This window comes from Gossypium hirsutum, chromosome D04, assembly GCF_007990345.1.
Source record: "Gossypium hirsutum isolate 1008001.06 chromosome D04, Gossypium_hirsutum_v2.1, whole genome shotgun sequence".
Lineage (NCBI taxonomy): Eukaryota > Viridiplantae > Streptophyta > Magnoliopsida > Malvales > Malvaceae > Gossypium > Gossypium hirsutum.
In genome coordinates this window covers 29,423,465-29,446,423 of record NC_053440.1, presented here as the reverse complement: position 1 = coordinate 29,446,423, position 22,959 = coordinate 29,423,465, and the positions used below count along the sequence as shown (strand labels likewise).

At 32.8% G+C, this 22,959-nt stretch overlaps 1 non-coding gene across 1 annotated transcript; it reads left to right on the top strand.

Moving 5' to 3' along the window:
- The first annotated feature begins 4,388 nt into the window (after nucleotides 1-4,388).
- LOC121216696 (small nucleolar RNA R71) lies at nucleotides 4,389-4,495 on the top strand. Its single transcript, XR_005912875.1, has one exon. It is a non-coding gene; the product is annotated as a small nucleolar RNA R71 (small nucleolar RNA).
- The last annotated feature ends 18,464 nt before the right edge of the window (nucleotides 4,496-22,959 follow it).

Below are 22,959 nucleotides of genomic sequence, written 5' to 3'. Positions count from 1 at the left end.
AATCATGTTTTCATTAAAAACCCTTCTTGAAATTTGCAACCTCTTGCCATTTAAAACTTGTATAAAACCTCAGTTTGTGTCTATTTATTTTCAATCGAGGTTTATTAAAAAGTTATTACCTTCAAACCTTATTGTTGCGGAAGGTTAAGTTAAAACAAATGATTTACGAAAAACACGATATTTCAAAATTGATGTGCGGAAACGTAGTGTTAGAAAACAGTTATTATTTTGGAAAACCGTGTTCTACTCCTAGCAGATATAAATCACATCAAATCCCAAATTTAAAATCTAGAAATTATAGAGGCATTATTATAACCTGAATCAAAATCAAATTTGCTTAAGCAAATGAGCAAAACAGAATAAAACAAGTGCAGTTGTGTGGCCCTCTCCAAGTCCCTCACAGCTCTGAACCGTCTAACGCCGGGGATTACCTGAAATGTTAAAAACAGGGTGAGTTTACAAAAACTCAGTGTGTAATCCCCTCATTAAAGAAACAGAATCAATCTAGGCCTAAGCCCTTATTAAATGACACATATCACATGTATCTGGGCCTAAGCCCATCTCAATGTTAGAATCAGAATATGAATGCATAAATACCCATACCAACTCTGCACTCCATCTCTTGTCCAACCATACACTCCTGTGGGGATTAAATCGACCCACCCATCCCTACACTCCTTATGTAGCACCAGTTGCAGCACTAACCAATATTGCAGCAAAGCTGCCAATCACATAATCAGCTTAAAAGCGATCGGTGGGTCCACAGTCGTCTCATGCGACCCGTGCGATCCTCACATATCAATCACTTCCTCCAATACAAGATCCTAACCCCATGCAGTATGTCGTGTATGCAACATGTCATACTCAGTAACAGTCATATAAATATCATAAAGTAAAACGGTCATTCATAGCATAAGGCCATAACAGTCAGTTTACCCTATGGGGGGTATTTCGATAATTTTACCTATCAGGGGTATTTCGATAATTTTACCCTTCTAGGGTATTTCGATAATTTTACCCATCGGGGGTATTTCAGTAATGTTAACGACCTTTTTAGAGGTTTATAGTCACCTCGAGTGACATAGATGATCCATTTGGTCGAAGCTATGCAATTGGGCTCAAAGCCCACTATTCGACCTAAATGGGCCTACACGCTCGTGTAGCTCGTTTGGCCCAAATTCAATCCCGATTAGGTGATTTATGTAGTCCAATACATTTTTTCCTACTTTTTGTAATTTTTATCCGTGCGGGGCCCACGAGCCCATTGAGCCCACATCCCATTTTGGCCCAACAAGGCTCATAACGGTCCAAGTGCACAAGAACACTCATAGTGGTCTCTTCACTCTATCGCTCTCGATTGTAGGCTCAGTTTTTCCACATGAGCAATCACACGCTCGTGAGGCCCCAGATGCCGAAGTTTTGGCTTTTCGACTTTTCAGCTTTTCCCGATTCACAGAAGAGACAGTGCGATTACACACCTGTTAAAAGGTACTGTTTCCACGAACACCCACCTAAAACAACAAGTCCCACAGTTAGATGATAACCGATAGGGTATAACGCCCTTTTAAGAGTACTCAAACCCAAGCACCCTCCTTACCTCGATTGAATTGAAGCCAAGATCGACTTCAACCACTTGCAAACCACCACTCCTTGAAGGAACTCTAAAAACACAATGATCCACACCATAAAAAAAAGGAACAACCAAAGGTCAAAAAAGAATAATATTCGGTTTTGAACAAGAAAGGAGAAGAACAAAATACCCAAGTGATAAGTAAAGCCACTTACCAAAAGTCAGAGACTTGTAGCGCAGATACGACAAGAAGCAGCAGTGACGATTAGCGTATAGGATGATGTAATGGTTGGATACTGTTCAGTTAGAAGACAAGAGAGGAGAAAGAAATGAAGAAACGGTTGGGTTTTGGAAAAAAGAAGATTGAAGAATAAAAAAAACAACGAAGGGAAGAGGGAGAAAAAGGAAAGGAAGATTTCAGTAGAAGAGGAGAGGAGAGGAAAGAAATATTTGGCCAACAAGAAGGAAAAGAGATTCTACCGAAAACCAAAAAGGCAAATGAAAAGAGAGCAGAAAACGTACTCGAAAACTTGGCAAAAATGTACCAAACACGAATAGGTATATCGAAACTGACTGAAATTCCTAACTGAAATCAAGGAAAAACACACTTCAAAACCAAAAGCCCTAGTTGCCCGATGACCTATTCGGCAATAGCAGCCCCCTAGCCGAATTTCCTATACCTCAATTCCCCCCAAAGGCACACACTCCCCTCCAATTCAAATTCCCCAATTCTCTCCTAAAATCACTCCTCAATTCTTCTCCTTGAAATCCTCTATGATCCATTCCTTAAATCACTCATTTGACCAATTCAAACTCTCCAACACAAAGTTCAAATCCAACACCAACTCTTGCCTCCACATAAGTAAAATAAATAATGCCATTTGCATGCAGTGAGACTTGAACCACTGACCTCTTTATCACACCAGTGATGCCACCTCCTTACCACACCTATGTTGCCACCTTGCCACTACACCACAGGCTCTTTTTGAGCCATGATTTCACAAAAATATTTATAAAGCCTTCAAGCTAAGGCCAAGATTCACTTAAGAGCAAAAATAAAAAATTTTGCTAAAGCCCAGGTTTAAACACAATACTTCTCCAACACTCCCAACTCTTCCTAAATCACTTAACCACTAAAGCAGACATTTATTTATGTCATTTTCTTACACGTATAAATTTTTATGTGATCCCACGCTTAAGACATATTTCCATCTAGGCCCAAATGCGGGGCGTTACAACTTTACCCCTTAAAGAAATTTCGTCCTCGAAATTTCCAACATCTAGTAGTCGCACAACACAGGCTACACCACTACGCTTTTGCTGCGCACTCTGATCCTAATCGCAAATTAGGTAAATATTACACTATGGATAAAGTGCGTACCAGTATTCACATCTGGAGCATCTACATCTTCTCGACGACGTGCTGCATAAACCAAAGCTGGTTACTTCGTCTCTGCATGACCGGAACCTCTACCTGGAGCTCCACAACCCATACCGTTTCCACTCCTGACCTGTCTCCAGCCTCTAGGCAGCTGCTGACCACCCTTAGGTGGCTATACATCACCCCTACCAAAAACTTGCATCTGATCCGGTCTTCTGGGACACTCTTTGAGAAGATGCTCCATGGAACCACAACTCAAACAAGCCCCCGTCCTCCTCCAGCACTCACCCACATAACATTTCCCACAAATAGCACAAAGTGGTAACCCAGTAGTAGCAACAGGGGGCCCAACTCTAACTGGCCTATCCACTCTGGCCCTTCTCTTAGGTCTCTGATCAAGATCGGAGGGCTCAGAATCCCTCTTATTTCTGCCATTTTCTTTTTCTCGGTTTAGGCCCTCCGTGCGTTTCACATCCTCAGCGATCTTTGCTTTCTCTACCAATAATGCGAAATCTCGCTCCCTTTGGGGAGCAATTAGTACTCGAAGACTGTCTTTGAGGCCATCTTCGAACCATACACAATGTTCATAATCTGTTGCCACTATTCCTTTAGCATACCGACTAAGTCGTAGGAACTCCGCCTCGTATTCTGCCACAGATCTGTCACCTTAACCAAATTCAAAAATTTTTTCCTATGAGCGTCGACATAGCTGGCGCCCACATACTTTTTTTGAAATGTGGACTTAAATAATTCCCAGGTCAATCGGTCAGACGGAGTACCTTCTTTTATCGTAAGCCACCACTGATAAGCTTCATCTCTTAAAAGGGACACAATACCCTTTAACTTTTATTCCGATGTACAGTCGAGGTCATCCATAATTCTTCCGATGTACATTGAACCCTTGGGATTAGTTGGGTTTATGCTGCATGTAAGTGTTGTTTGGTCCATTTTCTTGGTTACTCCAAGAAAAGTTTGGATAGTTGCGCCATGAAGGACTGTAGAAGTTGGATTGTGGACCGTGTCTACTTCTATTTTGGTGTTGATTCCCTATGTAATAAACTGACTCGGGATTTGATGGAAAATTCTCGAAAGAATGACCATCCCCACAGTATACACAAGAAACAACATCAAACTAACTTGGCGATTAGGCTACAAAATTATTTAAACCATTAGCGGTAAATTGTTTCAACATTAAAGAAATAGAAGATACTTGAGCTGAGAGTGATGTAAGTGCATCTACTTTGTACACTCCGGCTACTTGTCTTCCTGAAGTTGCTCGTTTTGTTGGTCATTGGTAGTTGCTACTACCTCTCAATGATATCGTAAGCCTCACTATAGGACTTAGACAAAATCGCACTATTCGCAGAAGCATCTACCATCAACTTTGTATGTGCATTGAGATTGTTATAAAACGTCTCCAACTAGATGTAGTGTGGAATCCCATGATGAGCGCACTTACGAAGTAATTCTTTGAACCTCTCCCATGCCTCGTATAAAGATTCGTCATCCAATTGTTGAAAGGTGGTTATCTCATTTTGGAACTTAGTGTTTTTTCTAGGTGGGAAATATTTAACCAAAAATATTTCTGCTAATTCTTTCCATGTATATATTGAACTTGGTGGCAACGAATTAAGCCATGTCCGTGCTCGATCTTGCAATGAGTATATAAAAAACTTCAACTTCAATGCGTCTTCAGTCACACTGGCTATCTTAAACGAATCGCTCACCTCCATGAATAATCGAAAGTGAAGGTGTGGATCTTCTGTGGGCATTCCACTAAATTGGCCCACTGTTTGGAGCATTTGAAACATCACTGGTTTCAATTCAAATTATGGTGCATCAATCTTCAGTCTCCTAATTCCTAGATTTAATTCACTGAAGAGTGGCACAACGTACTGTCTTATGGCACAATCCCTATCATCGGCAATATGGATTGGATTGTGCACATGATTGGCTCTATTTCCTTGTCCATGATTTTAATTTCCAAGGTCTATCTTGGCTTGTCTTTGAGCTGATCTTCCGCATCTTTTTTGTTTAAATGTCCACTCGATCTCAGGGTCTACAGGTAATAAATCGATAATTTGATCTATGCTTATAAACACGTAAAAAATAAATCACAGTAAATAAAAAATAAATTAGTAAAGTTAGAAGTTAGATAAAAATGAAATAACAACCAAATTGAAAAGAATAATTTAAAAAAATGATTAAGATAATAGTTCCCGACAACGACGCCAAAAAATTGTAACGCTCGGTTTGTGCAAGTGTACACAGTCGTTATCAAGTAATAAGTAAGTAAAAGAATTATCGTCTCCACAGGGACTGTGTATGTTAATCAATATATAACAAAATTAAATTTAACAATTTGATGATAAAAACATAATATCTTGAGTGATGGTGATTAACTAAATTAAATTATCTAGATGCAAGATTGATCCCTAATGCAATTTAAACTAAATGCGAAGTATGAAATGAAATATATGAATGAATTTAGAAAAAAACACAAAATTCAACAATCAATAACATGAATAAGCTAGATAATTACATCATTCAACTTAGCTTATTTTTATCATGCTTAACAGTGTTCGAAAATTATTCCATGGCAACTCGATCCTTCATAAGTTTGGAAACCAAATTAAGTCCTTTCAGAATCTTTTACTTAGTAAAACATGCATTTTACTAATCATATTAAACTAATGGTTTTTTAGGATTCATGTGAAGTAACATGGACAAGTTCAGTTTGAAATAGTTTAATAACATAAACCTAAAAACTATGCAAGATAATAGAACTAATTAAAGTTATTATGAACCTTTAATTTAGTTTGGTTAGGATCTAAATTAAACATGTACATTTCAATTATTGTGTCCACTAGCCGTCGTCTAGTTAGGATTGCTCAACTAATTCTAATGCATTAAATCACGTATGAATGAAACACATACTTGAGTTTAATTAAAAACATGATCGACTGAGGCACAAACAATATAGAGATGATTTAAACAAACTTTATTAAATAAATGCAATCATCCTAGCTAAACAAAATTAAGCTATCATTGTTGATGACAAGATAATAAATCATATTGCAAACATGATTAAAATCAAAATAACAAAGTAAAGGAAGAATAAACTCTCTCGAATCAGCAATCTCGTAAACTCTAATTGAAGATGTTTTCCTTCGATCCTTTTGTAACACCTCTAACCCGTATCCGTCGCTGGAATAGGGTTACAGAACATTATCGAGGTTTACGGATCAATCAAATAGAAATTTCAAACATTTCTTTACATATCAATACTCATAATAAAAACAATCAAAATCATATACATTTCCCCTTAAACGAGCCCTCAAGACCCGAAATACATATTAGAAATAAATTGGGACTAAATCGAAAACTCAGAGAATTTTTTAAAAATATTTAAAATTTTCAACACTGTAGAGGTCACACGGTAGTGTGGCCAGGCCATGTGACTCACACGGTCAGGAGACAAGCCCGTGTCTCAGGCCGTGTGGGCATTCAAAATAGGGACACACGGCCGTGTCTCAACCCGTGTGCTAGGCCGTGTGAGCTTACTAACTTGCAATCCTAAAAGATACATGGGACACATGGTCGTGTCTCCTAGCCGTGTGTCACACACAGGTGAGACACACGTCCGTGTCTTTACCCGTGTGGACGAAGATAGGTAATTTTCTAAGCCACATTTATCACCCAAATTGATACCAACCTAGCTTCAACAATTTACACATCAACTAGCCATAACAAGGCATTTAACACAAGCTAAAATCAAGTCCTAAACATGTATTATCACCACATACAATTAATAAACCCTTAGATACTTCAAATGACAACTTAGAAAAATGTCAACCAAGTCTCCAAACTTAACTAATTAACCTATCTAACCAAATTACCAAAGTTCACTTTAACTCAATTATATACATACATATATCACTTATACTAACATCACACTCATACCTTAATTTCATATCAATGTGTATGTTGGTTATGTAAACAAAATACTATTCATAATATTTACATAAGCTAAATTTTGACCAAAATTGAACAAAACCCTATACATGCCATATAAATCGTATTTAATGTTTCAATAACTACCGAGATAAGCTAGATAGTGTGACTTGAGTGCTGATTCGATCGTCTAACCTTCCAAAAATTTACAAAGACATTAAACAACACATATAAGCTTAATAAATCTTAGTAGGTTTGACGGGTTAAACATAAATCTTATCGAACCTATTATAACAAGTCAAAAAATAAAATCATTCATGTCAACTTCTTGTCATTCACAACTTCAATTGATAAATACCTCCGTATTCAAATCAATACAAAAATACATAACATGTCTTTCAAATTCATTAAATATATCACTTTACCAAAATTTTCCATTCGAAGAACGACTTACGGATAAGGGTGCATTGTCAACAGAAGCTCATAAGAGCTGGTCTTCCCGAATACGCCAAGAGAAGCTCAAAAGTTAAACAGAAGCTCGTAAGAGTTTAACAGAAGCTCGTAAGAGCTGAACAAAAAGTAAAACACAAAAGTTTGCAACAAATGCTGAACCTCGGTTTACTTGGGAAAAATGTTGTTGTCTCTTTTCAATACCATCATACACCAAAATACAAATGTACTCAAATCTCACATTCCATTTAAATCGAATATCCAATTTAATATTATAATTCCAACAATAACTCATTTCCAACAATAGAATAAATGCATAATATCTTTCATCAAATTTATACAAATATAAAATTTTAACCGTACGAACTTACCTGGATTGAATTGTAGTAATTGTAGAAGTTCGATGACATTTTGCTATTTTTCCTTTTTCACGAATATCTACGAGATCTTGATCTAGAATATAAAGTTACTCACTTATTAGCATATATTCATTTCCAATTCACTTTACAATTAATACCCTTTTATTTTTCAAATTTACACAACTACCCCAACTTTTACAATTTTTACAATTTAATCCCTTAATTAGTTAATCTATCAATTTAACTAATTTTTCAATCAATAATTTATCCATATATTCTAGGCCTTCATAAAGACCCTAATAAATCCAAAATTTACTATCAAACCCTAATATTTTAACCTTTTCACAATTTAATCCTAAAATTAATATGTAATAAAATCACTTTATAAGATCATCATACAACATAATCAAAGCTCTAAATCCATGTTATTCATAAAAAAAACATATAATATTTATCAATGGAAACTTCCAAAATTTTTAATAAAATAAAAAACAAAGGTATAGTTTAGTTGGAACTAATTGTAACAATCTCAAAAACATAAAAATTATAAGAAACTAGTAAAAATTGAACTCACATGAAGCAAAAGTATGAAAAACCAGCTTAAGCTCTCTCCTATGGCTGTTTTTGACTGAAAATTGGAGAAGAAATGTCTAGAAAACCTTTAAATTCAATTTGTTTTATTTTTAATTTCATCAAAATTACCATTTTGCCATTGAATCATTTTATTTTATTATTTTTCCTTCATATGTCGCCTCACCTTTTAATTTTCATTTATTTATTTCTTAAGTCCTCCATCATTTATTAATCAAGTCATTTAATCACTTAAATATTATAATTAGCAAGTTTTGTACATTTTTTTATTTTAGTCCTTTTAAATTAATTAACTATCGAAACATTAAAATTTTTTAACGAAACTTTAATACCACCTTAATGACATTTCATAAATATTTATAAAAATATTTACGGCTCGAGGTCTCGATAACTCACTTTCTAAAACCACTTGACCTAATAAATCATTATAAAACACAAATTACCAATTTAAAAACCTTTTTAAAACCATATTTGACTCGTAAATATTAAATAATAATATTTATGAACTTGCTCGGCAAATTTGGTGGCCTCAAACCACTATTTTTGATACCACTAAAAAAGCGAGTTGTTACACCTTTTATTGCTCTTTTGCTAATAGCTCCTCAAGGTGGTCGTCCAAGAGATAATCTTATCAAGGTTTTTGGCTAAAAAAAATATGGGATGCTATGCGTGGAAATGAAGAGAGGAAATGAGAGAATGAATGATGATTGAGAGATGTGAAGAATGAGGGATGTAGGGATGAGGGATGATAAAAATAGAGAATGAGTAGAGGTATTTATACTTGAAGTAGATGGTAGAGTTTACTAAAAATAGGGATTGGAATCCATCAATTTTCTCCATTGCTTGGTCGGCCACATTTTGTGGAAGAAGGTGGATGATGGTTCCTTTATTTGAGCATAGAATCATGCTAAATTTAGGCATGGGTTAGACGGTTTCTGTAATAACCCAAAATTCACAAGCATTGGAAAAGTACATTATCGAGCCTTCGTCTTAGTAAACTGAGTCATAAAAAAATTATTTGAAGTAATTATGAGTTTAGTTGAGTGCTTAATTAGGTATTAATTGGGTGAATTTAGTTTAATTAAGATAAATTAGGAAAAAGGATTAAATTGAATTAGGGGTAAAAGTTGAATTATAGATTAATAGAAAATAAAAAGGATTAAAATGGAATTAAGCCATTAAAAAGAAATGAGGCAGCATAAGTGATAAAAATCTTAGATTTTTATGTTTTATATATATTATTTTATTATATAATATAATATATTATATTAATTATATTATATTATATTATATTATATTAAATAAACTAAATAGATGACAAACGTATGGTAAAGATTAAAGACAAGTGTAATAGTAATAATTATATAGGTACACTTGTAATAAAAATAAATATATGCTTAAATAATAAGTAAAATATTTTTTTATAATAATATATTATTAATATTATTAGTTAAAATAAAAGAAATAAAGTAAAGTAAGTAAAACAAAAGAAAAAGAAACAAAGGAAGAACAGAAAAGAAATAGAGAAAGAAACGAAAACAAGGGAAGAAAAAGGGAAAGAAAAGAAAAGGGGAAAATTGAGATTTTAAAGCTTCAAGTTTAATTGGTAAGCTAAATTTAGCCCTTTTCTCTTAATTTTGATGTTTTAGAAGCTTTAAAACAAAGTTTTGTTGAAATTAAGTGGAGGTTATGGAAGTTCATAGGTTTTTGAACATGATTCATTTTGCACAAGTTGTTAAATTAGGGGTTTAGTTGATAGAATTTCTAGTCAGAATAGATAAAAAGATCGAATTGTAGACTAAGTTATAAGTTTTACATAGTTGAGATTAAGTTATAAAAAGCCTTAAATTAGGGTTTAATTATGAATATTGAATAGTTGAGTTAAATATGGCAAGAAATTAATTAGAAAAGAAGTATGAATTAAGTTAGAAAAGTAAGTAAGCTTAGTTAGAATTAAATTGGGAATAAGTAGGAATTGAATAAAATTTAACTATTATTATTTTCATGTTGTAATTAATAGTGAAAGTAATTATTATTTTCGTAGCTAACAAGGAAAACGAGGCAACGACATCCAAAGGAAAAGAAAAGATCGTTGAGGAGTAAACGTGTATTCCGGGTTTGTATTTCTATAACTTAATCTATTTAATAAATGCTATATTGAAATTGTATTCATGGGACATTTAAAGTAAGGTAAGTAATAACATTTGAAATTAAGTAAGAATATGTGTGAATATTGAATTATATGTGAATTGAAATAATAGATGTTTTGAATTGATTGAATATTTGAAATTTGTTGTGGAAATGAATTCGAAGTTTGAAAAGTAAAATAATACCCTATAAGTTATTAGACTAGATTGGATACAAATGGCATGCCATAGGATTTGTGATGTGACAAGGAGATTTGTAGTTCAGCTGAGAAGATGATTCTGTTATTATATGCTTTGGTTTATCCGAAGAGGCATCTAATGCCTTATTGGTGTGTTTGGGAGGATATGATATACTGGCGTGTTATGGAGGATTTATATTATTCCGGGTGTGATTAGGTTGGATATTCTGGTGTGTTTCGGTGGAATCCGCGTATTTGTCAGAGTTCGAGCCTTGTTAATAGGGTAAATAATTGAAATGAAAATTTGAAAATGAAATTGATTGATTTGGCACTATTGAAAAGTACGAGAAAGAATGTATGAGTTAAATTATGAATTGAATTAGTATGTAATATATATATATATATGAATTTAAGATTTATGAAGTGATATATAAATATGTATATTTAGTTTAAGTGATTTATAAAGATTATGGTCGATGTTTGAAAATTTATTATTATTAAATAGTTTAATTTATAGTAATACCACTGAGTATGAAATACTCAGCGTACGGTTGTTTCCGTGCGCAGGTTGTAGAAGTTAAGTACTGAACCAGCATCCAAAACCAGACCCGACTTCAGCAAATTTTGGTGATGTATATTTTCTTTTGGTAATGTGGCATGTACATAGGATGTGTATAAATGTTATTATGTTTTGAATATAAATAGTTAAAAATGTTAGTATTATAAGTCTAAGAATTTTAATGAAAGAAGTTCAATCATTTTAAATTTAATTAGTACATTGATAAATTTAAATTGATATTAAGTTGATTGAGTTTGATTAGAAGGTATCTAGAATAGAAAATGAGAATGTGAAATGAATTGGTTGAATTGGTTGAATTGGTTATGTTTGGAAATGATATGGTTTTAATTGCAGGGGGTTTTATGTAAAAATAAGCAGAAATGTTGTCGAAATTTATAAAAAAATCGGAGTATTTGAACGAGTCCCATTTCACTTTTAATACATGTTTTAGACTTCGAAAGTTCATTACAGGGACTTGGTTTTTTTCAATTATATTACGAATGTTATTTTATTTATGAATTATTCGTAAGTTGTCTGATATGTTCGGTAATACCTTGTAACCCTATTTTGGCGACAGTTCGGGGTTAGAGGGTGTTATAATTATTAGTATCAGAGCTAATGTTTAGCCGATTCTCGGACTAAATTGAGCTCGTAAATGAGTTTAGAAGTACATGCCACATTTAAGTCGAAACTGAGTCGGGTTTTTGGATGCTAATATATTTATTTGGTTTTGTTTTATAAATTAAAGATGTCTGATGAAGAAATGTATACCGGAGATAGAGAATTAGATGAAACAGATTCGATAGCACCTAGTGTAAATCCTAGAAGAAATCAATCTTTAAATGAAGAAAGAGATAGAGATAACTCACATTTGTTAAGAATTATTGCCGATGCTCTATAAAGAGTAGTGGGGACTATTCCTGGTACAACTTCTGTGTCAACTCAAAGACGGGCCCCGATAAAAGAGTTAAGAAAACACGATGCTACAGAATTTATGGGTCTGACAGGAGTTGATCCATCTATAGCAGAGAATTGGATGGGATCAACTAAACGAGTTCTGCAACAATTAGAATGTACCCCCCAGAAATAGTTAATCTGTGCCATTTCATTACTTCAAAGTGAGGTTTATCTGTGGTGGGAATCTGTAATCTGACATTTGCCAGCAGAATAGGTAACATGGGAATTATTTCAGAAGGAATTTCAGAAGAAGTATGTTGGAGAGCTATATATTGAAGATAAAAAGCAAGAATTTCTAATGTTGAAACAAGATAACTTATCAGTAGTGGATTATGAAAGAGAATTTTCTCGATTGAGCTGATATGTACTGAGTTCATTCCAACAGAAGCTGATAGCTGCAAGAGATTTCTACGAGGATTGAGAGATGAAATCAGAGTACAGCTGGTGTCACAACGAATTACAAAATTTGTGGATTTGATTGAGAGAGCTAAGATGGTAGAGCAGGTTTTAGGTTTGGATAAAAAGCCTAAGATAGCTAGATCGACTGGGAAATGAGCTGGCATTACTATTTCAAATCCTCTACCGAAAAGATCCCGAGAATTCAGAGGCAGTTGGTCAAGTTTTAGATTGGATCGAGGTGATAAAAATCGGGGTAAACAGACTACTATTTCTACCGGTAGTGTAAAGGGACCTTCAAGAAATATTGATATTCCTGATTGTAAACACTGTGGAAAGAAGTACTTTGGTGAATGTTGGAAGATAACTCGACGATGTTTGCGATGTGGGTCTATAGATCATTTCATCCGAGATTGTCCAAAAAGTGAAGGTGCTATACCTACAGCATCTCAGAGATCAGTGCCTACTACTAGAGGCAGATGGTCAGGTAGAGGTAGTTCAGTATCTAGAGGTGGAGGTGTTCGTAGGAGTAATGACGTAGTTACACAACTGTCAAAGGCAAGAGCACCGGTCAGGGCCTATGTAGTTCAGACTCGGGAAGAAGGTGATGCCCACGATGTTAGGTATATTCTTATTGCACTCTAAGCCTATTTATGCTTTAATTAATCCAGGGTCGTCGCATTCATATATTAATTCAAAACTGGTTGAGTCGGGAAGGTTAAAATCTGAAATGTCTAGAGTTTTAATAGAAGTGTCTAGCCCTTTGGGACAAACTGTGTCTGTAGATAGAGTATGCCGGAGATGCCCGTTGATGATACATGATAAAATGTTTTCTGTTGAATTGTTGGTTATGCCTTTCGGTGACTTTGATGTAATTTTGGGTATGGATTGGTTGTCTGAACATGGAGTGGTATTGGATTGCTATAAAAAGAGGTTTAGTATTCAGATAGAAGACGATGACAGAATTGAGGTGAATGGTATTCGTACTAGTGGATCAACACGTGTCATTTCAGCAATCAAGGTTAATAAATTACTTCAGCAGGGTTGTTCAGCGTATTTGGCATATGTTATTAATTCTGATTCAGTTAGAAATCAGTCTAGTCAGATCAGAACTGTATGTGAGTTTCCAGATGTATTCCCTGAAGAACTACTGGGCGTACCACCTGATAGAGAGGTTGAATTTGCTATAGAAGTGTATCCAGGTACAGCACCAATCTCTATACCTCTGTACCGAATGTCGCCCACTGAATTAAAAGAGTTGAAGGTGCAGTTATAGGACTTACTAGATCGTGGATTTATTAGACCGAACATTTCACCTTGGGGAGATCCAGTGTTATTTGTTAAAAAGAAAGATGGATCAATGCAGCTTTGTATTGATTATCGGCAATTGAACAAAGTGACAATCAAGAACCAGTATCCGTTGCCTCGTATAGATGATTTATTTGATCAGTTAAAAGGAGCTTCAGTATTTTCAAAGATTGACTTGAGATCTGGGTATTATCAGCTGAAAGCAAAAGAAAGTGATATGCCGAAGATAACTTTTCGTACGAGGTATGGTTATTACGAATTCTTGGTGATGCCATTTGGGTTAACTAATGCTCCAGCTACTTTCATGGATTTGATAAACCATATTTTTCAGTCGTATTTAGATCAGTTCGTAGTGGTTTTCATTGATGATATATTGGTTTATTCGAAGACTGAGGGAGAATATGATTAACATTTCAGAACAGTGCTACAGATTTTGAGGGAAAAACGCTTGTACGGGAAACTAAGAAAATGTGAATTCTGGTTATCAGAGGTAGTATTCTTGGGACATGTTGCATCTGTTGATGGGATTAGAGTTGATCCGAAGAAGATCGAGGCAATTGTTCAATGGAAAGCACCAAAGAATGTATCTGAGGTCCGCAGTTTTCTGGGTTTAGCCAGGTACTACAGAAGGTTCGTTAGCGGATTCTCAAAAATAGCTTTACCGATGACCAAGCTACTACAAAAGAATGCTCCATTTATCTGGGATGATCAGTGTCAGAGGAGTTTTGAGACATTGAAACAAATGTTGACAGAGGCAATAGTTCTAACTTTACCAGAATCGGGGAAAGATTTCATAGTGTACAGTGATGCTTCTTTGAATGGTTTGGGTTGTGTATTAATGCAGGGCGGAAAGGTAATAGCTTATGCATCTCGAAAGTTGAAGCCACATGAACGCAACTACCCTACACACGATTTAGAGTTAGCTGCTGTAATCTTTGTATTGAATATTTGGAGACATTACCTGTATGGTGAGAAATGCTATATTTACACTGATCATAAAAGTCTTAAATATCTTTTGTCACAAAAAGAGTTGAATCTAAGACAGAGATGATGGATAGAACTTCTGAAAGATTATGATTGTATTATAGGTTATCATCTAGGGAAGGCAAATGTGGTAGCAGATCCATTGAGTAGAAAAGCAGCGGTTGAATTACGGTTAATGTTTGCTCGGCTTAGTATTAATGATGATGGAAGTTTGTTAGCTGAATTAAAAGTTAAGCCAGTAATGTTTGATCAAATCAGAGCGGCACAGTTAGAAGATGAAAAGTTAATGAAGAAAAGAGAAATGGCACAGCATGGTACAGTGGAAAATTTTAGTATTGACGAGCATGACTGTTTGAGGTTTCAGAATCAGATTTGTATCCCAACTACTTCTGAGATTAAAGAGTTGATTCTCCGAGAGCACATGATAGTATTTTTGCTTTGCACCCTGGTGGAACGAAGATGTATCGTGATCTACGAGAACTGTATTGGTGGCCAGGAATGAAGAAAAATATAGTTGAATATGTTGGTAAATGTCTAACTTGTCAGCGAGTAAAAGTAGAACATCAGGTACCGACAAGTTTACTTCAGCCTATTAGTATCCCTGAGTGGAAATGAGATTGCATTACTATGGATTTTGTTACGGGATTACCGTTGTCAGCAAGAAAAAAGAATGTTATTTGGGTGATAGTTGATAGGCTTACCAAGTCTGCTCACTTTATAGCAGTCAGAACCGATTGGTCACTACAAAAGCTTGCCAAAGTTTATATCCGGGAAATTGTTAGATTACATGGTATTACGATATCAATAATTTCAAATTGGAACCCTCGGTTTGCATCGAGATTTTGGAAGCAATTACATGATTCGTTGGGAACTCGGCTCAACTTTAGTACTGCATTTCATCCACAAATTGACGGAAAATCTGAGCTGGTAATTCAGATTCTGGAAGATATGTTGAGAGCTTGTATCATTGAATTTGAGTCAGGTTGGGAACGATATTTGCAACTGGCAAAGTTTGTTTATAATAATAGTTTTCAATCTAGTATTCAGATGGCTCCATATGAAGTACTATATGGTCGAAGGTGTCGATCATCGATATATTGGACGGAATTGAATGAAAGAAAAGTAATAAGGTCGGAATTGATTCAAGAGACAGAGGAAACGGTTAAAAAGATTAAAGATAGACTGAAAGCTGAATTCGACAGACAGAAATCTTATGCAGATTTGAAACGACGAGACATTGAATATTCAGTTGGTGATAAAGTATTCCTCAAAGTATCGCCTTGGAAGAAAATTTTAAGATTTGGTCGAAAAGGTAAATTAAGTCCACGTTTTATTGGGCCATATGAAATAGTTGAAAGAATCGGACTGGTTGCTTATCGATTGGCTTTACCTCCGGAATTACAAAAGATTCTCAATGTTTTTCATGTTTCGATGCTTCGGAGATATAGATTGGATCATTCTCATGTTATTCCCACTGAAGAGGTTGAAATTCGATCTGATTTGACTTATGAAGAAGAACCGGTTCAGATATTAGCTCGAGAAGTGAAAGAATTAAGAAACAAAAGGGTTCCCTTAGTAAAAGTTTTATGGAGAAGTCATAGTGTAGAAGAAGCGACTTGGGAACCGGAAGAGACGATGAGAACACAATATCCACATCTTTTCTCAGGTAAATTTTGAGGACGAAATTTATTAAGGGGGAGAAATGTAATGACCCAAAATTCACAAGCATCAGAAAAGTACATTATCGGGCCTTCGTCTTAGTAAACTGAGTCATAAAAAAATTTTATTTGAAGTAATTATGAGTTTAGTTGAGTGCTTAATTAGGTATTAATTGGGTGAATTTAGTTTAATTAAGAGAAATTAGGAAAAAAGATTAAATTGAATTAGGCGTAAAAGTTGAATTATAGATTAATAGAAAATAAAAAGGATTAAAATGGCAATTAAGCCATTAACAAGAAATGAGGCAGCATAAGTGATAAAAATCTTAGATTTTTATGTTTATATATATTATTTTATTATATAATATAATATATTATATTATATTAATTATAGTATATTATATTATATTATTATATATTAAATAAACTAAATAGATGTCAAATGCATGGTAAAGATTAAAGACAAGTGTAATAGTAATAATTATATAGGTACACTTATAATAAAAATAAATATATGCTTAAATAATAAGTAAAAGATTTTTTTATAATAATATATTATTAATATTATTAGTTAAAATAAAAGAAATAAAGTAAAGTAAGTAAAACAAAAGAAAAAGAAACAAAGGAAGAATAGAAAAGAAACAGAGAAAGAGACGAAAACAGGGGAAGAAAAAGGGAAAGAAAAGAAAAGGGGAAAATTGAGATTTTAAAGCTTCAAGTTTAATTGGTAAGCTAAATTTAGTCATTTTCTCTTAATTTTGATGTTTTAGAAGCTTTAAAACAAAGTTTTGTTGAAATTAAGTGGAGGTTATGGAAGTTCATAGGTTTTTGGACATGATTCATTTTGAACAAGTTGTTAAATTAGGGGTTTAGTTGATAGAATTTCTAGTTAGAATAGATAAAAAGATTGAATTGTAGGCTAAGTTATAAGTTTTACATAGTTGAGATTAAGTTACAAAAAACCTTAAATTAGGGTTTAATTATGAATATTGAATAGTTGAGTTAAATATGGCAAGAAATTAATTAGAAAAGAAGTATGAATTAAGTTAGAAAAGTAAGTAAGCTTAGTTAGAATTAAATTGGGAATAAGTAGGAATTGAATAAAATTTAATTATTATTTTTTAATGTTGTAATTAATAGTGAAAATAATTATTATTATCGTAGCTAACAAGGAAAACGAGGCAACGACATCCAAAGGAAAAGAAAAGATCGTTGAGGAGTAAACGCGTATTCCGGGTTTGTATTTCTTTAACTTAATCTATTTAATAGATGCTATATTGAAATTGTATTCATGGGACATTTAAAGTAAGGTAAGTAATAACATTTGAAATTAAGTAAGAATATGTGTGAATATTGAATTATATGTGAATTGAAATAATTGATGTTTTGAATTGATTGAATATTTGAAATTTGTTATGGAAATGAATTCGAAGTTTGAAAAGTAAAATAATACCCTATTAAGTTATCGGACTAGATTGGATACAAATGGCATGCTATAGGATTTGTGATGTGACAAGGAGATTTGTAGTTCGGCCGAGAAGATGATTCGGTTATTATATGCTTTGGTTTATCCGAAGAGGCATCTAATGCCTTATTGGTGTATTTGGGAGGATATGATATACTGGTGTTTTATGGAGGATTTATATTATTCCGGGTGTGATTAGGTTGGATATTCTGGTGTGTTTGGGTGGAATCCGCGTATCTGTCAGAGTCCGAGCCTTGTTAATAGGGTAAATAATTGAAATGAAAATTTGAAAATGAAATTGATTGATTTGGCACTATTGAAAAGTACGAGAAAGAATGTATGAGTTAAATTATGAATTGAATTAGTATGTAATATATGTATGTATGTATGTATGTATGTATGTATGTATGAATTTAAGATTTATGAAGTGATATATAAATATGTATATTTAGTTTAAGTGATTTATAAAGATTATGGTCGATGTTTGAAAATTTATTATTATTAAATAGTTTAATTTATAGTAATACCACTGAGTATGAAATACTCAGCGTACGGTTGTTTCCGTGCGCAGGTTGTAGAAGTTAAGTACTGAACCAGCATCCAAAACCAGACCCGACTTCAACAAATTTTGGTGATATATATTTTCTTTTGGTAATGTGGCATGTGCATAGGATGTGTATAAATGTTATTATGTTTTGAATATAAATAGTTAAAAATGTTAGTATTATAAGTCTAAGAATTTTAATGAAAGAAGTTCAATCATTTTAAATTTAATTAGTACATTGATAAATTTAAATTGATATTAAGTTGATTGAGTTTGATTAGAATGTATTTAGAATAGAAAATGTGAATGTGAAATGAATTGTTTGAATTGGTTATGTTTGGAAATGATATGGTTTTAATTGCAGGGGGTTTTATGTAAAAATAAGTAGAAATGCTGTCGAAATTTATAAAAAAAATTCGGAGTATTTGAACGAGTCCCATTTCACTTTTAATACATGTTTTAGACTTCGAAAGTTCATTACAGGGACTTGGTTTTTTTTTCAATTATATTACGAATGTTATTTTATTTATGAATTATTCGTAAGTTGTCTGATATGTTCGGTAATGCCTCATAACCCTATTCCAGCGACAGTTCGGGGTTAGGGGGTGTTACAGTTTCAAGGGCAATCTTTGTGTGCTGATTACCAATGATTCTCCAAATGTAAGGACCTTCAATAAAGATCCCAAAATAGATTTTTGGGTAGCCAACATGCTTGTGCCGAATTTGGGCTTGACTCCCCCCTTGTTGGACGGTTCTGTGAGCCATTAAATAATCAGATTTGTCCACCATGTAGCATCATTTTAAGTGGGTCAAAATAACACCTTGTTGACCCATTTATCATGGTTTTGCTATCCAACATAGGAAATAAATAGCTCATGTTCATGCAACTTTATAATAAGCTCTTTATTAAATCAATTTCATGGTTCCATTGCACAATTAAATATAACACATTAATAAATAACATGAAATAATTTATTTTATGCACAAAATTCATGTAATAAAGCACAAATTTGTATATTTTATAAATTCATTCCCATTATCGAGGTTTAAGCAAAATTCACTAAATTAATTAACAAATACTCGGGATTAGTATTATTTTTAAGTAAAAAGGTGGTAAACACTACTAGAAAAAACCTACATAAATTAGAGCTTGCAACAGTCTGACCACATGGCCATGTGACCCTTATTTACTGAAATTTTCATATTTTTAGTAAAGTTTACAATTAAGTCCTTGCATGTTTTCAGGTTGGTTTTAAGGCTTTTGTAAGTCCATTTGAGACCTTATTTGACTATGAATGCTATAAAACATGATTGAGTGAAGTGTTTATACGAAATCTTGTAAGTTTAAACGTATATACAAATGTTATATGTTCTGTTATCTGTCGTAACATCTTGTAGCTTGGGTCCGGTGATCGAACCGGGTTAGAGGTGTTATAATATTCTTAGTTAAGTTTTATTGGACTAAGGGAGAGTTATGGTTGTTTTTAGATCCTGATGGTTATTATTAGTTTTGTTCAAAAATTATCAAAAGGGGACAACCTAAGGATTCCTCACCAAAATCTTCATGTAATCATCTTGGGATTGGAATTTGGCCACGTAGTAATAGTTTTTTAATCAATTAATTGAAACATCTACTCCGAATTCTAGATGCCATAAGTTTCGAATAAGAGGGCATTGAAACTAATATTCCTACCAATAAGGATAACAATCATAGTCTTAGCCATACTCCATTCCATCAAAATATGCGCTCTTTTTGATAACTTAATTGAAAGGATTGCCTCCTCAAAGTTGCTAAGAACATCATCCTCCATTAAAACATTCTTCCCCTTGGCTTTGGCTAGCATGTTAAGCAACTTATCCTTAAAAGATGTACTCATATAACCTTCATTGTCAAGGGTCATATCTTCATTATCACGAGGGTCCTCCTCTTGTAATCTCAATTTTTTTGTGACCTACCCACCCTCATAAGAATCAAAGAATCTGTTTGTTTCTCACTCTCACTCATGGAATTTTTTTTCTGCGTGTTTGTTCTTTTTTAACTTAGGCATAATAATTTATTTGGCCCTCCAAATTAAAAAAAAATCCTTTTAGCCTTCCATTTAATTTTTAGTTTCTTTTAGCCTTTGAACTTATATTATTTGTCAAATCACTTCAAAATAAATGATTAAAAAGACTTTTTTTAATAAACTTGGAGGACCCAAATAAATCATTATGCCTTATACTTCAAAAAGAAAAATTATAAGCCCACATTAAAATTTATTATTTTGGTAGAACATAAGTTTTTAAATATGATAAAACTACTAATACGGAATGTGAGTAGGAAGTTAGTGTAATCAGTAACGTTAACTAATGAAAATAAGAGAAAAGTTTGTCAATTTGGTTTGGCATGTATCCTTGCATCATTTTGACCTATATATCACCGCCTTTTCGTTTCTTATTACATCATGCATTCTTTTTAGGGTTTTAACTACACATTTTTTATTAATCCTACATCATGGATAATCTAAAGGTCAAAATTGTTGGTATAAGAATGATATCAACTTTAAATTTCATTAAACAATATCAATTAACTATTTTAAAACCGCCCACTACCTAGAAAACTGTGGCTTCACATAAAAAAAAAAAGGTTTATGTAAGACCATCTAGAGTAGGAAATTTGACTTAGGTTACAAAGACAAAACTAAATGATGTGATAAAAAAAAAATCACAAAAGAATAAAAAAGGTAAAGAAGTTTAAAATTAATTTAAAGAAACCACAGCTTATCCTAGCAATACATAAATCGATTTTCTTTTTTAATTGTTGTGACGCCATTTATACTCAAAAGTTGGACTACAACACATATATAGCTCAATATATATTATCCAGTGGTCGATGAGGTTAAGATTTAAGAGCATCGGCATTGCTATTTTACCAGCCGCGATAATCTCGCTGATTATGCCAACCACTGCTTAGATCTGACTACTGACTACTCATCACGCGTGACACTAACAAATATGATGTAACATATTATTATTAGGAAAATTATTTTATTAGAAAGTTTTTATTAAAATGTTGAGAAACTTGTATTAATTTATTTACTTCACTTGACACATTTCTAATAATGTAATATTATGCTACAAAATTACCCTAGATAATATTAATAATATTTTTAAATGATGTTTACTATTAACAAATATTTGAATTATTTCAAAAGGTATGAAGATTGAATGTAATACATGAATATATTCAAAAGATAACTTGCATATTAAGTTAAAATTGTGAAAATATTGTTAATATAGCTTGAAATATAAAACCACTTAAGCCGTTTCTAAAGTTAAAAAATGATTTTTCTAATTATGTTATATAAAAAACTTTGATATAATAAGTCGCATATTCAATTGTATATAAATTATCAAAAAAATAACTTCAACTTCTTAATATAGTAAACCACATACTTAAACTTTTAAAAAATGCTGAAATTAGAAAAACGTGTTGAAGTTAGAAATATATTTTTTTTAAAAAAGAAAAAATTGTCAAGGTTATCAACATTGACCGTCCAAAGTTTTCTTTATACAAATATATTATCAAGAAACAAAGAATTGAAGTTGTAAAGATGAAGAACAAAGCTATGTTTTTATTAGATAAATAAGTTAAATAAAAGAAAATTAATTTTGTTTTAGTAATTTTTTTATTTACAAATGAAAGTAATTTTCTCATGGGAATCACTTTATATTTTCACTTTCCAAGGGATTTAATTAATTGAGATGTTATTTCAATATTTGTAATTTCATTTTATCAAGAAATTTACTTTCCTAAGAATGTAAGTTTCCCACGAATAATTATAACGTGATTCTCTTTTGTTCTCTGATCTTTACACCTTCAAATCGTTGTTAATTTGTGTAAAAGACCATCAGTCATTATTAAAGTTATATTACTAGCCTTCTACACGTATAAACTCGTACCAAAATCAAATGATATATTTACAATTCCACTCACAATTAACCTAAACTATAAAAATAGTCACTAAATTATGACTTTAGTTTATTTTACTCACTCAACTATTAATTTTTACAATTTAGTCACCAACCTTTTCGAAACTAAATATCTTAGTCACCCCTCGTTAGTTGTTGTTAGATGAGTGGCGGAAACTGATGTGAGTTTTTTTTTGGTCTAGTAACAAATTTAGCCCTCCAATGTTTACAAAACTTATCATTTTAGTTCAAATTCTAAAAAAAGAATCAATAAATTTAGCCTTCAATATTTATAAGATTTATCAATTTAGTTCTAACTCTAAAAATTCAAAAAAAAAAAAGATTTTAAAAGAAAATTCCATAGTGAGCCCTTTAGCTCACCCTTTGATTTTTTAGGGGAGCTAAAATCAAAATCATAACAGGAAGTGTGTCACCGAGGAACAGATTCATTCATATATTTTCTTCTCTGCGTTAAGGTAATTTCACCATTTTTAGTTTATTTTTTT